This window comes from Harpia harpyja, chromosome 9, assembly GCF_026419915.1.
Source record: "Harpia harpyja isolate bHarHar1 chromosome 9, bHarHar1 primary haplotype, whole genome shotgun sequence".
Taxonomy (NCBI): Eukaryota; Metazoa; Chordata; class Aves; order Accipitriformes; family Accipitridae; genus Harpia; species Harpia harpyja.
In genome coordinates, this window is record NC_068948.1 from 46,626,788 (window position 1) to 46,639,347 (window position 12,560).

The 12,560-nt window shown below is 46.9% G+C and overlaps 1 protein-coding gene across 1 annotated transcript in view; it reads right to left on the minus strand.

Moving 5' to 3' along the window:
* The window catches only part of RTN4R (reticulon 4 receptor), a 68,969-nt gene that overhangs the window by 13,697 nt on the left and 42,712 nt on the right, over positions 1 to 12,560 (minus strand).

A 12,560-nucleotide genomic window follows, 5' to 3' on the forward strand; every position in this document is an offset into this window, starting at 1 on the left:
ATCATTATTTATCATGGCAAAATTTGAGTCAGCTGCAAACTTTACGGGCAACTAATTTATATATATTTTCCAGATCATTCATGAAAATAGTGAAATATACTGAGGTGAAAGATGAATCCTGCAAAGCTACCGTGCAAGCAGCTTGTTCGGCAATGATCCTCCAACAACAATCACATTTTGAGAGCTTTTAGCTGCCTGTTTCTTAATCCATTTAATAACTGTCCATTGATCCAACAGAGAGTATATTTTTGACCAAGTAAAACAAGTGCCTGACGTAAGTCTAAATATATTATGAAAATCCAGATACATGAGCAGAGACTGTTTTTTTCTTTGTCCACATCTAATACACCACAACATTACTCCATGCCTGGGGCTTGTTGGCATTGTGGCAATATGATTAATAAAAAATAGTGACAGCAATAGCTTTAAAAACAATATAAGAAAAAATTAAGAACTCGACTGGGTTTAAGAATACTTTCTGGAAAATCTACCAGAAATCAAATCTGGAAATTAATGGTATTTCTATGTCTTTGATCTTTAGCTACGTTAACATTTCTGCTTTCTCCCGCAGCACTCAGATCGAACCGAAGAGCCTCTCCTTACTGCCTGGGCTTTCCCACTTGCTGCTTTAAACCAGTGGTGGGCACTGGCCTTCCCTGCCTCTGGGACTCCCCTGGTTTTCTGATATTTATAAGGAATTAGTACTGGGACCTTGTCAGCCAATTTTGACAGCGCTCCCATGCACACTCCTTAGGAAGAGGCTTGCACATCCATCCACGGCTGGATTACCGTCACTCTCCATAAACCACTCCTGACGGATGGTGTCTCACCTCAGCTGGGCATCCCTCTCCAGAGATGCTACTTCACAGCCTCCACAGGCAAGGTGCTTAAGCACTCAGGATCATTTCAGAGAAAATAAAACATTTCCTTAGCACTGACTCCGTGAGACTTGGTTTTCTCCAGGACCAGGTATTTATGTCACTCTACCACTGCCCTGTCAAACCAATAACCTTTCTTTACTCTTCCACAGCGGGCAAGGCAGGCATTGCTGTCCCGCTGCCGGCCTTGTCTGAGAAAGGGATGTTGTAGCAACACATTTTGCTTCAGCCCCTGAAGCATATTACTTAATTAAAAGAATCAAACCATGAAGCTTATTGAAGGCAATCTCCATCCTATAGCCAGGACCTGCAAATCTCCACGGGGACACAGACTTCACACCCTGCAGTTCAGTCACTCCATGCAGAGCAGTTTTAGTGCAGCAGGACTAATTTCCCCTAATACTAAGTGGCTATTAATATTTCATGATACTAAGTGAACTTTTTTTCCATTTCATTTGCCATCTTTATTTGTTTAATTCTCCTCCTTCAGCACTGAGAGGGAGACCAAGGACCAACTGTCGATGTGGGGGAATTATGAATCATATCATCAAAGGAATTAACTGAAGTGAAAAAAGGAAAAAATTGGTCACATTGTGAATAGAAATTACATCAGAATCACAAAAATGCACCTGGGAAGCTCAATCCTTCAATAACATCAGGCACCAAAATGGCACCCGATAGGAAATATATACATTTACAAGCAAAATATCCCATCTCTTACAGCCTGCAAAAAGCTCATCCCAGCATATTCACTGTTACTTTTTTCAGTGTTTCTCACACTTGATGCAAGCCAAGGAAAAAGAAGAGTAAATCTTGTGGATTTGAAGACAGAAAAAAATGACTCCTCATTTTCCCCTGCGCTCTTTTCCCTGCCAAAGTGGAAGCAAACTCTCCTCTCTCTGGGGAAATAGCTTGTGCAACTTCTGACAGGAGCAAGGACAAGGTTCCGGCGGGTGCTATTGTCGTGGTTTAACCCCAGCCAGCAACTAAGCACGACGCAGCTGCTCACTCACTGCCCCCCAACCCGGTGGGATGGGGGAGAGAATCGGAAGGAAAAAGGTAAAACTCATGGGTTGAGATAAGAACAGTTTAGTAGAACAGAAAGGAAGAAACTAATAATGATAGTAATAACAATAATAAAATGACAATAATAATGGTAAAAGGATTGGAATATACAAAACAAGTGATGCACGGTGCAATTGCTCACCACTCGCCGACCGATGCCCAGTTAGTTCCCGAGCAGCGATCCCCCCAGGCCAACTCCCCCCAGTTTATATACTGGGCATGACTTCACACGGTATGGAATACCCCTTTGGCCAGTTGGGGTCAGCTGTCCTGGCTGTGTCCCCTCCCAGCTTCTTGTGCCCCTCCAGCCTTCTTGCTGGCTGGGCACGAGAAGCTGAAAAATCCTTGACTTAGTCTAAACACTACTTAGCAACAACTGAAAACATCAGTGTGTTATATCAACATTCTTCTCATACTGAACCCAAAACATAACACTATACCAGCTACTAGAAAGAAAATTAACTCTATCCCAGCTGAAACCGGGACAGCTATCCAGATGACGAGTTTCAAAGTGTGCTTTGTGCCAGCCTCGGCATACAAACCCCTTCAGTACTCTCACCTTCCAAAACCAAAATTCCACAAAAATTGCCCAGCAAACCATCTCAGCCCAGCAAACCCCCTCCAGCCTTGTGTAAGGAACCAGGCCAGAGATCTCGCACAGGGAAACTACGAATACGTCAAGAGTAAAGCTAGGAATTTCGGATAGTCCTTTTCTTCTGGTGCCTCTGTCTCTGCCTTCCCTCCCCTAGGGATTTTTTCAGAGATGCAGTGATAAGCAAACTCAGACAATCTCATCTTGATTACAGAGAGTCAGAAAGGCTCCAGCATTATTACTTACATCCTCATGAAAACCTACTCCCACCCAGGATTTAGATGCTGCCATTTCTGCTTCGCCATGCTTGGCCTCTGCCTTGCTATTTTCCTTTTAAGATGTTATATGGGGTGACATCCCCTTCACCCCCACCTTTTGCTGACAAAACAGTCCAAAACAGCTTCCCTTGTTGGACAGCTCGGTCAAACCAGCACCATGCTGTAGCATCGTGTAACAAGTAGCAGCCTGACACACCAGGCAACTGGGGAAAGCGCACAGAACAAATCAGGTTGACAACAAAGGAAACTGCAGACAAATTCTGCACTGACTGATAAAATGCCACCTCAAGGAAGAGTCTTCCCAGTGGTTCAAGGACCAAGCCTGTGCTGTTTCCAAAGGAGGGCAATCTCTTCTTGGCTTTGCACCACTTTTATCCTGGTCTCTGCTGCTGTGTATGCGCAGCATCTCCTGCCTGCATCCCTCTCCTAGGCATTATCACAGAGCAGCCTTTCTTCTTCACCCTGTCACAAACCTAAGTCTTCCTCTGCCCTGAGCAAAGCCTTGCGCTTCCCTTCATTCACCATTTTGTACTTCTGCGGGGTCCGGCTGCCGGGGAGGTCTGTGTCCTGCCCCAGAGCCGTCCACACTCCCTGCATCTCCAGCTGTGTGCTGGGTTCAGCTGGTGCCTTCAGCTGGTGGCTTCACATAGGTCTTTCATTGATAAAATACCTTCTGGATCTTTATTCTGCCCAGGTGATAGCACGCTTTGCTGAAGCCACCATGTGTCCCTCATCCTTAAGATAATGCTTTTTGAATCCCTAAATCCCCTTTATTATCAAAATATTCCAGCTCTTTTCCCAGCAGTCTAGAGGTCACCTTACATTTTTTCCATTCCCAAATGTACAGTCTGACATTTGCTAATGTTAAAATCCGGCAGATATTTCTTTCTCCTCTCCTCTTACATGTTTAAATCCTGCTGAAGGTGACGCATGCTTCTTGGCCCTTATGTTAGTTGCTGGTGCCGAGAGGCTATTATCAGAGAACCGGCTAATCCCAGATTTGGAAGGTCCCTCCGGGGTTTCCCGTGATGGGGTGGGGGGGGGTGTCTGATGGGTGGGTTTGTTCAAAATCGCTGCCTGAATTGAAATCAAACAAGTTCAACGTCCTCCCGTTCATCTTCCCTGGGACTCTGGCCAGCGCTCACAGCGCAGCATCCCCTCATCTCCGGCTGGCCGGAGAGCAGCAAGGCGAGTGAATCAGCAACAGCGGCAAACCTCCCCAAGAGCTGCCAGCCCCTAAAATGCAACTGCCGCAGCGGTTCTCCAACTCATCTCGGCTGCCTGTGAAGCTGATGGCACATAAATTTTCTTGCCACTTGCCAGCGTGAGTGTGCACGCCTCCATCTCCAGGTGTTGATGGACATCAGCGCGCAGGGGTTTGCTTGGCCAACTGAGTATGGAGAGGCTTGCAGGGGTGCCCGTTGGCGTACCGCTGTTTCACCCATAAGCCCAATGTGGTTGTCATATCCCCCAATGCCTGACTTGAGGCAGAGACCTGCACCTTCGTCTCCAGTTGGCTGGGCAAGGCACACAGATGGACGACACGCACTACAGCATCAACCAACTCACTCCTGACACATTACGTGAAACAGCAACTCGTACTGGATTGGGGAATGACTTCTATGGGCTGAAAGATCCCAATTGAAGCGTAATGTCAACTGGTTGATGTATCGAGAGGAGGACGTGTGCTGTGATAGGCCATTGGGACCGCTATTAGACCCAGACTCATTAGGCACTCTCGTTAATGATCTAGATGAGAATGGGAGAAAATAGCAGGTTAATTAAATTTGCCCCTACTGAGCTGGAGAAGCTTTTAGCATTAGTGGGGATAGATAAATGACAGGGACGGTTGTGGAAAAAAAATGGCAGATTGATGTAGGCTAGAAAAATGCAGCTACTTCTGGGGAAAATGATCAGCCTTCCAACTAATCAGTGTGAAGGGGAAAGAGTATAGATAAAAGAGGCATATCTGAGGAGCTGCCAGAGAGCTGCAAGATGATGGCTGATAATGAGTGAAGGGAAGGTGGTTTACTTGGGAGTGAATTTTTGCTCTGTGCTTGCATTGCCAAATGTTAGTTCTTGCCTGGGGCTCCTAGAGACTATCAGAAAGAATACAATTGTTATTATTGATCGCCGTTACAACAGCTCTTAGGTTCTGATGTCCTTGCTTAACCAAAACACCAGGAAACTTAGGGAAGTGGTGAGAGAAGGAGCATTATCCACAGGTGAACTTGGAGGACCGGCTCTGTGCACAGGTTGAAATGTCTTAATTGTGTGTCCTAAGGGCTGCAGAATCCTGGAAAAATACTAGAGGAAGCAGCATAGCACAGTAAATTAACTCAGCTGAAGGAGGAGCAACTGACCTACCAGGCCCTATAGCAAGGCTCATCAACAAGGAGATATGGAAAGACCACAGGGGAAAACATGCTGTCCACCCTCTCTGTTTCAAATGTGAACCTCAGAAACGAGCTGTGCAATGGCAGGCTACCCCATGTAGTCAGGTTGGTACCCACATGAAGACAGAGCTGCAGAGAGCCAGTGAACGAAACACACGCCAGGTCAACCCTAGGCAGGTTGTTTGCAAAGAGCTGGAAAAAAAAAAAACAAACCAGAAAGTTTTGGACAAAGTAGTGCCAGCCCAATTTCTGCATTAGATTGGAAGAGAGCATCTGGATGTAAAACCATCACCCAGACCAGCACAGCACAACAGGTCAAAGTTATTGGGCCTCCTTTTTGTCATCCTTATGCAAGGGAAGGGAAGGACATTTGGTGCTCCACAAAAAGAAATTTTTCAGGAGAAAAAGGGACATCAAAATATCACCTTTTAGAGGTATAAACACTCCCAGGCCATGACAGATGGGAATAAAAGCCCCCGCCCCAGCTCTGCTCCACACAAGTCAGAACTTCACCAAAATCTGCCAACTTAAGCCAGCTGCAGTCCGAGTGCTCTGTGAAATAACAGCAATGAAAGTCAGGTCCTGTGACACACAAGAAATTTCTCTCCAGAGCAGAAGCAAATGTGAGAAAAAACTCTTCGAGAAAGAGGGAGACTAAGTGTACTTAAAACCATTTCTAAAGGGAGTAACTTCAAAAAAGAGGGAGAATATATTCAAGGCAAATGTGGAAGTCTGACTACTTAACTACAGAAGAACAGAGACAAGGCAACTTGGCAATCTCTGAAAAAAAATGTTAAGGCTTGATAGTGGCATTAATGCACAAAACCAAAGCAATTTTTCTAATGCTGGCAAAATAATTTCTACATGTCAGGAGGAGCAGACCCACAGCTTTCAGAACCACAGGAGCCCTTACGCCTGGAGGGGAGTTCAGCCATTCTCAATAATCACAACAATATGAGGGAAGCCCATGCCTGAAAGACATTTACAAGAGACTGAGAAGAAAATCTAAATGAGAAAGAGAGAATTGAAAAGCACTTGCAACAAGGGACACATAAGGTTTCTGCTAAGATGCTTGTAAGCTTTGGTGCATCTGAGACTTGCACAGCCTTGCAGAAATTAATAAATGGGTGATAGAGTGTACCGATTTAAAAAAATAAATGTATATATAAATAAATGATTGTCAGCTACAGACCACTCATTTGAATACAGATTGTGTAACCACTGATCAGATCACATCCAGACACAAGCAATTCAGCAGAGGAAACAAATGAAATACAAGAGGCATGAAATCAGCATTTTTAACTTAGGAGCTAGTTATAAACTACCTAACCCAAGAGAAGAAACCCTCAGGATAATAGGGATAGACCAAAAGGCTTCAATTTAGTTCTGTGTTGGTGGATACAGAAGATACTGAGAATGTGTGGTACTTAAAGAACGTACTGAATTGGCTTTGATGGAGCAGAAGATCCCACCGAGCCTTCCACACCAGTGACATATCCTCTGAAGGGACACATCATCACCTCTGGCTCTTCTGCATTTGCTTCACCCACCCGTCTTGTAACAGGTCAGCTGGACCTCAGCGTAAGTTTACCATCAATCACCCTGTCTCTGTGGACCATCTGAAATAACATGCAGAGTCGAGGAAAGGTATCATAGCTTTGTCTACGATCATTAAGAACATTTCAAATTACATTTGCATGAAATTTGAACTAACGAATGCACTGACGTGACATCGAGAAGGACCAACCTTTAAGAGAAATGGTTTGAGCTGAACTTCAGATGAAGTCACTGACCTGTTATCCCAAAGGAAAGTACAAATAGTCTGACATTTTAGAGCATGGCCTCCCCAGTGACTCTGACATTAGAAAGAGAAAACAGCTTTAGACTACAAGAAGAGTTTACATCAGCTCCAGAAATCCAGGCTGACTGGAAACCAGGTCCAGTGCCATCCCAGTCACATTCACAGCACTGGTATGCCAGTCTAGACTCTGGAAGAACTGAGTTAGACAGGGTGGCCAAACACAACACTTTCCAAGCAAAAGCAGATGTTAATGGACTAGCTACCTAAGCAAAAATGAGAAAGTAAATTGAGATATTCTTGCGTATAAGGAGTACTATATATTTTTAGACACCTTTAACAACAGTGAGTTAGTGGACAGAGCATGAGAGAGCGCCTCGGAAAACAGAAAGACTATTTAAAAGGGTGGAAAGCAAAGCCCCTGTGTATAAATTGTGATCTTTAAACAAACAAGAACATCCCCCTTAAGATAATCAGCTGAAGCTCTCATTACAGTGTCACAAGATGATGCTTTTCACACAGACTATCTAGACTGGCCAGGCTCTGAAAACTGGTGAGCTCCCACAGCAAAGTGGTGGCCCTGCACATCTGCCCAGACAGAAGAGCCATTCCTCAGCAACTCCTCAGGGCTGGTGCAAGGCACATGCATCCTCGGAGCAGAGCTTGTCAGATCCCACGTGCAGGTTAAAAATCACCAGTTTCTAGCAAAAGACACCAGTGGCATCAATTCATAATGATGATGATGACGCAGGAGCATCACAGCGCAAGGAGAGGCTCCTTCATAGACCTGGTACCCTACGTAACTTGAACACGTCTACCTGCACCTCACTGGCAAATTCACAAGCTTAAAGCTATGCTTGTGCATCACTAAGCAGCATCTCAATGGTTGGTGAGAGTCTCCAGAGAAAGGGGGGCAACTTCAGGCATCTGAACTCTCCAGATCATAAACACATCCAAGTCGGTTTAAGACAAACCGATAAGCAAGCTGAAGGGCTGGATCAGTAACCTTAGCAGGAACAACTGAAAAATGAAATGTGTTGAGCATGGGTCTGCCATGACAAATACAATAAAAACTTGCAAAGAATGAGGCAGGAGATGAACCTGAGACTGGGACAGAGAGCAGAAGGGAGAAGGTCTGCTTCAGTCCCTGCTCAGAGGACTGCTTCTTTATTTGACATGACACATCTGGGAGTTAAAAATCAGAAATGCTCCACTGAGGAGAGATGAGGAAAAAGGGCTCCCTCCCCTGCTGTGGGCTCAGGCAATAAGCTCATGCTGTCCTCTGCTTGCACCCTCGGGATCCTTGCACTGCTGGCAGAAACTGCAGAGCACCATTCCCCTGCCCCAACAGTAGTACATCACTTGGGGGTGGCTGTTGAAAGCCAGGCAGCACGGACCACGGGGCTTTCTGACTCAGTCTCGTCTCCTCAATCTCTTTCTCATCCCCAATTGCAGAAGCATAGGCAGGCTTCACCCTCAAGCTACCATGAATTATTTGGAGTTCATTCTTTGCTGGCCTGATTTTCAGAGGTATCCCAACCCCACAGCCACAGGTGGGTGCCAGTGGGATTGACAGAGGTGATGAAGTTAATTTATGTCGGCACTTGCAGTCAGAGCTGTAGGGGAGGGGAGCATCCCGCACGAGAATGCCCCGAATAAACAACAGCAGCCTGGATGCTGCAGCCCTGCGTGTCACTGTGCCGTGGGAACACACCCTTCCTCAGCCACGACTGAAGAAAGTTAGGAGACTCACTAACTTCGGGACTTTTCGTGTTCACTGAATACCTAAGAAGCTCTGAGACTGCGGCATGTGGATGCCACATCCCCTAAACAGCGGGGAGAGCTGCTCTGCCCCATTATACAGCTGGGTCGTATGGCTCAGCACACCGCAGGCTGGGGAGTTGGTATTGGTAGAAAGACCAGGGCCAGAGAAGCATCTTCAAGGTTAGGCACCAAATATGGCAGGCTTCGTGTTGAGAAATAATTAATAAATGCTTGAGTGAAAAGATGTCAGGGCCCGGAGAGAGGGAGGTCATCAAGGGTTTGCCATCCTTTTCTCCCAAGACATCATTTTTCAAACAGCTGCCATACAACTGTGCACTACGACTGCTGCCACAACCTCTCCCCCGTGCTGAACTCCAGTCCTTTCTCCACTTTCTGCACCCAAAAAAAGCCCCAGCCTCACTCAGAAACCAAAACAGCTCTCATCTGCAGGTAAAATATTTTGGGGGAGGGATGACATTTTATTGCGACTCCCTTGACACTAACAGACAAAACAAGAGGGAACTCTGAAATGCTTTTAAACTAGGAGAATTCAAAGAAGGAATTCAAAACATTACCTGCGGTTTCCTTGACAGAATATGACCCACACGATGACTTCCCCCAGTGAGATTATAGAGCTGTCACTCACTCCCACCGCACAACACAGAAATTAGCAGATCAGGCTGATGATGAATGTCTTGTCTTCACGTTAAATGTAGGCTGCTCTGATCCCATTGCCCCCCTCACTTGTACAGCTTAGGAAAGGCAAGGGGAGGGGGGGCAAGGGGCAGGAGTCCCATCTGAGCCTCAGCCTGGCTGTCAAATGCGGGAGATATGCGGGCACCACATGCTGAAGGTCTTGCTAACTTTCAGGATTTTATCACTGATCTTAAGATATTTAGCAAATTTTTTGAAGTCCCAGCTTCTGGATTCAGTTCATCACAGGCTTCTCTCTAATGCTACTTTTTTTTTTCTGGCAACTAAGATGAAAATGCTAACTCATCTATCTCCCCAAAGCTCAGAAGGAATGAGGCAAACAAAATGTCCCAAAGTGTGTGTTCTCTGAGAATTTCCTTCCCTATTCAAAGCTGAGGTTTGTGGCTGCTGTTTGCAAACACAGTGGATGAGGAAAGGCTCAATGACAGGCTCACAAATCACAGCACCCCCCTGAAGAGAGTGACACCCCTCTCCTGAGCAACAGGGTACCATTCTCCATGATCTTCTGATTTTAGCCGGCCTCCCTGTGGCTGCAAGCAGGGTAGTGCGGAAAGAGCTCGAGAAGGTCTCAAAACCAGCTGAAGCCTGAGTACACGCTGTCCTCCGACGGAAAAACAGTTAGCAAAAGCAAGTTTGAAAAGTGGGAGCAGAACGCACAGGGATCCTATTGAAGAGGATGGTTTGGAAGGACAGCGGGGAGGGAGGAAGATGCTGACAACCCGCCAGCGCGGGCTCTGCGCGCGGCAGAGGCGTTGCTTAGTCCGACCTGTGGGTTTTGATTTAAAGGGCTGTGCCTTCTGGAGTCCAGATGACCAATAAGTGCTCGTCGCTTTTAAGAAAGCCCTTGTGCCTTGCAATAATTCACCACTGATTGCCTACATTTCCTTAAAAGAGCTCATTTAGAGTTGATTTAAGTACTCCTGGGGAGGGCAGGCTGGCAGGAGGGGGGGCAGTGATTTACAGACCTGGTGTCAGCTGCAGAAGCAGCAGAGGCTCTCCTGCCTGCAGCAGTGATGCTGGGGACTGGCTGGAGGGTTACTGTGGAGAATGTGAGGGCCAGGGACCCCCCAAAAAGGGTCCTGGAGATGATCCATGGCAGCCATAAATCTTACAAAATCCTGTTTCCCCCTCTTTAAGGGCCAGCTCTGACGCAAGCATGGATTTGCTGTGTAGCACAGATCCCAGAGATTAGATGATGTTTACAGTTGCATTTCACTATTCTAATTTGGGGGAGGGGATCTGATCAGTCTGGACTACAGACTCTAGGGCACAATTCAGCTGAGAAAGTGCAGGTGTTTAGAAAGAGAAACATCATGCTCTGGACTCCATTGACTGTAAAGAGTGCACAGATGACTTGCTTAGATGTAGACATTCAGGTTTGGTCAAATAAATGTCACTGGACAACCAGATCAGATGTACATATCCATATTGGGCTGATCTGTCTTTTTTTGAAGTGACACCTCCTGCAAGGGCCTTCAGTGAGAACTTGTGTGGACCCTGAACGTAGTAGGTTTTGCCCCACTAGATGCCTTGCTGCTTTACAGACCCTCCTGTCTGAGGTCTCCTGGCTCTGCAGATAGCTGCTCGGCTCTGGACAGCCTTGGAAGCAGAGGCAGGGGCTCAGTAATGTGCGTAGGCAAACCCCCAACGGCTCCCTCCGTTCCTGATCATTGCACAGCACCTCTGCTGAGCATCATGCCTGTGACACAGATGTCTGAGAATGAGAGGCAAGTGTCCTCCAGGACTGTCCTGCTCTTCATTCTCACCCACAGCCTGCTGTGGAGCACAGTCATCCCCAGGAGCCGGCTGGCAGGTCCCTGCAAAGCTCTGTCTCCTGAGAAGCAGCAGAAAAGCAAGAATAATCCAACAGAGTGCAAAATTTTAACCACATATATCCTTGTTTTGGAAGTGTGCTGCCTCTTTAAAACACTGTGGCTTATATTTTCATACGTTACTATCTGGAAGGACTGAAAAAGAAGAAGAATAGAGAATAGGAATAGCAAGTAAGAAAAGGATCGGTTTAGAAATGAGCAGAATGGGGAGCTTTCTGCTGTGCTTCCCTCCCTGTGTCGAGTCCCCCTCTCCATTACTGCCCTCCCAAATTGAGAGCAAGGCCAGCCAAGCAGGGAGTTACTCCACGCTCGCACCAGCGAGGTGCAGAAGAGGATCGGTGCCTCTCTCGTGTTCATTGTTTCCAACCCAGGAGCCTTGTCTCTGATTCCTCCCTGGATGAGGACTGGAGAACTGTCATAACAGGGACTGGTTTCCATAGCAAACCCAGCATTTTCAGATGGAGAGGCTCAGCCCTGCATTCACTAGAGCTGAAAAGAAAAGCATTTATTCCCCCATAAGCATGAAGGACAGGGAGAAGTCTAATGCCACGTGTGGTTTATATTTCATGAGCTTCTTCAAAGCAGAAATAGCCTGCTAGCGAGTGCCTGCTGGCAGCTCGTCTCTCTCTAACTCAACACATGAGTTGAAGCCTTCGCGATTCAGAGCTGAGTCTTGCTCCCTATTCATTGTGTTGCTGGTTTCACTCAGTAACCGAGGGTCAGCAGTGGGCCACGCTCTGCACAGGAGGATATGCTGCTCTTGGCCCACATGCATTGCTGAGCAGCAGCGATAGAAACCAGCACAAGGGCAAAACTGAACTGAAGGCACTGTAACCTCAGCGGCAGGCATGGGAGGACGAGACAGAGGGGCAGCCAGTGGACGTGAGATGGAGATGACCAAGAGTGCTGCATCCGACGGCAGGCAGGAAAACAGAAAGCAAGGGCCAGGGACACATGGGATTAAGAGCCAGATTCTGGAAAGCACCTGGGGAGGGGTTGGCCATTGCCAAGGCCAATAAACATGAGAGCCCACAGGTTAGGAAGAGCGGGGCACCCTCATCATCAGAGCTATTCTCAGCTCTGCTCTGCACCACCCTGCCCGATGGCAGTCACTCCACGGTCCCAAAGAAGCTGAGACTGGACTGTCAACTCTCTACCATCCTACAGCAACCATGAAAGTAGCACAGGGGCCACACTCGCCCTCCAGCATCTCTGCTTCTCATGCGAAGCTGCTTGCACAGGG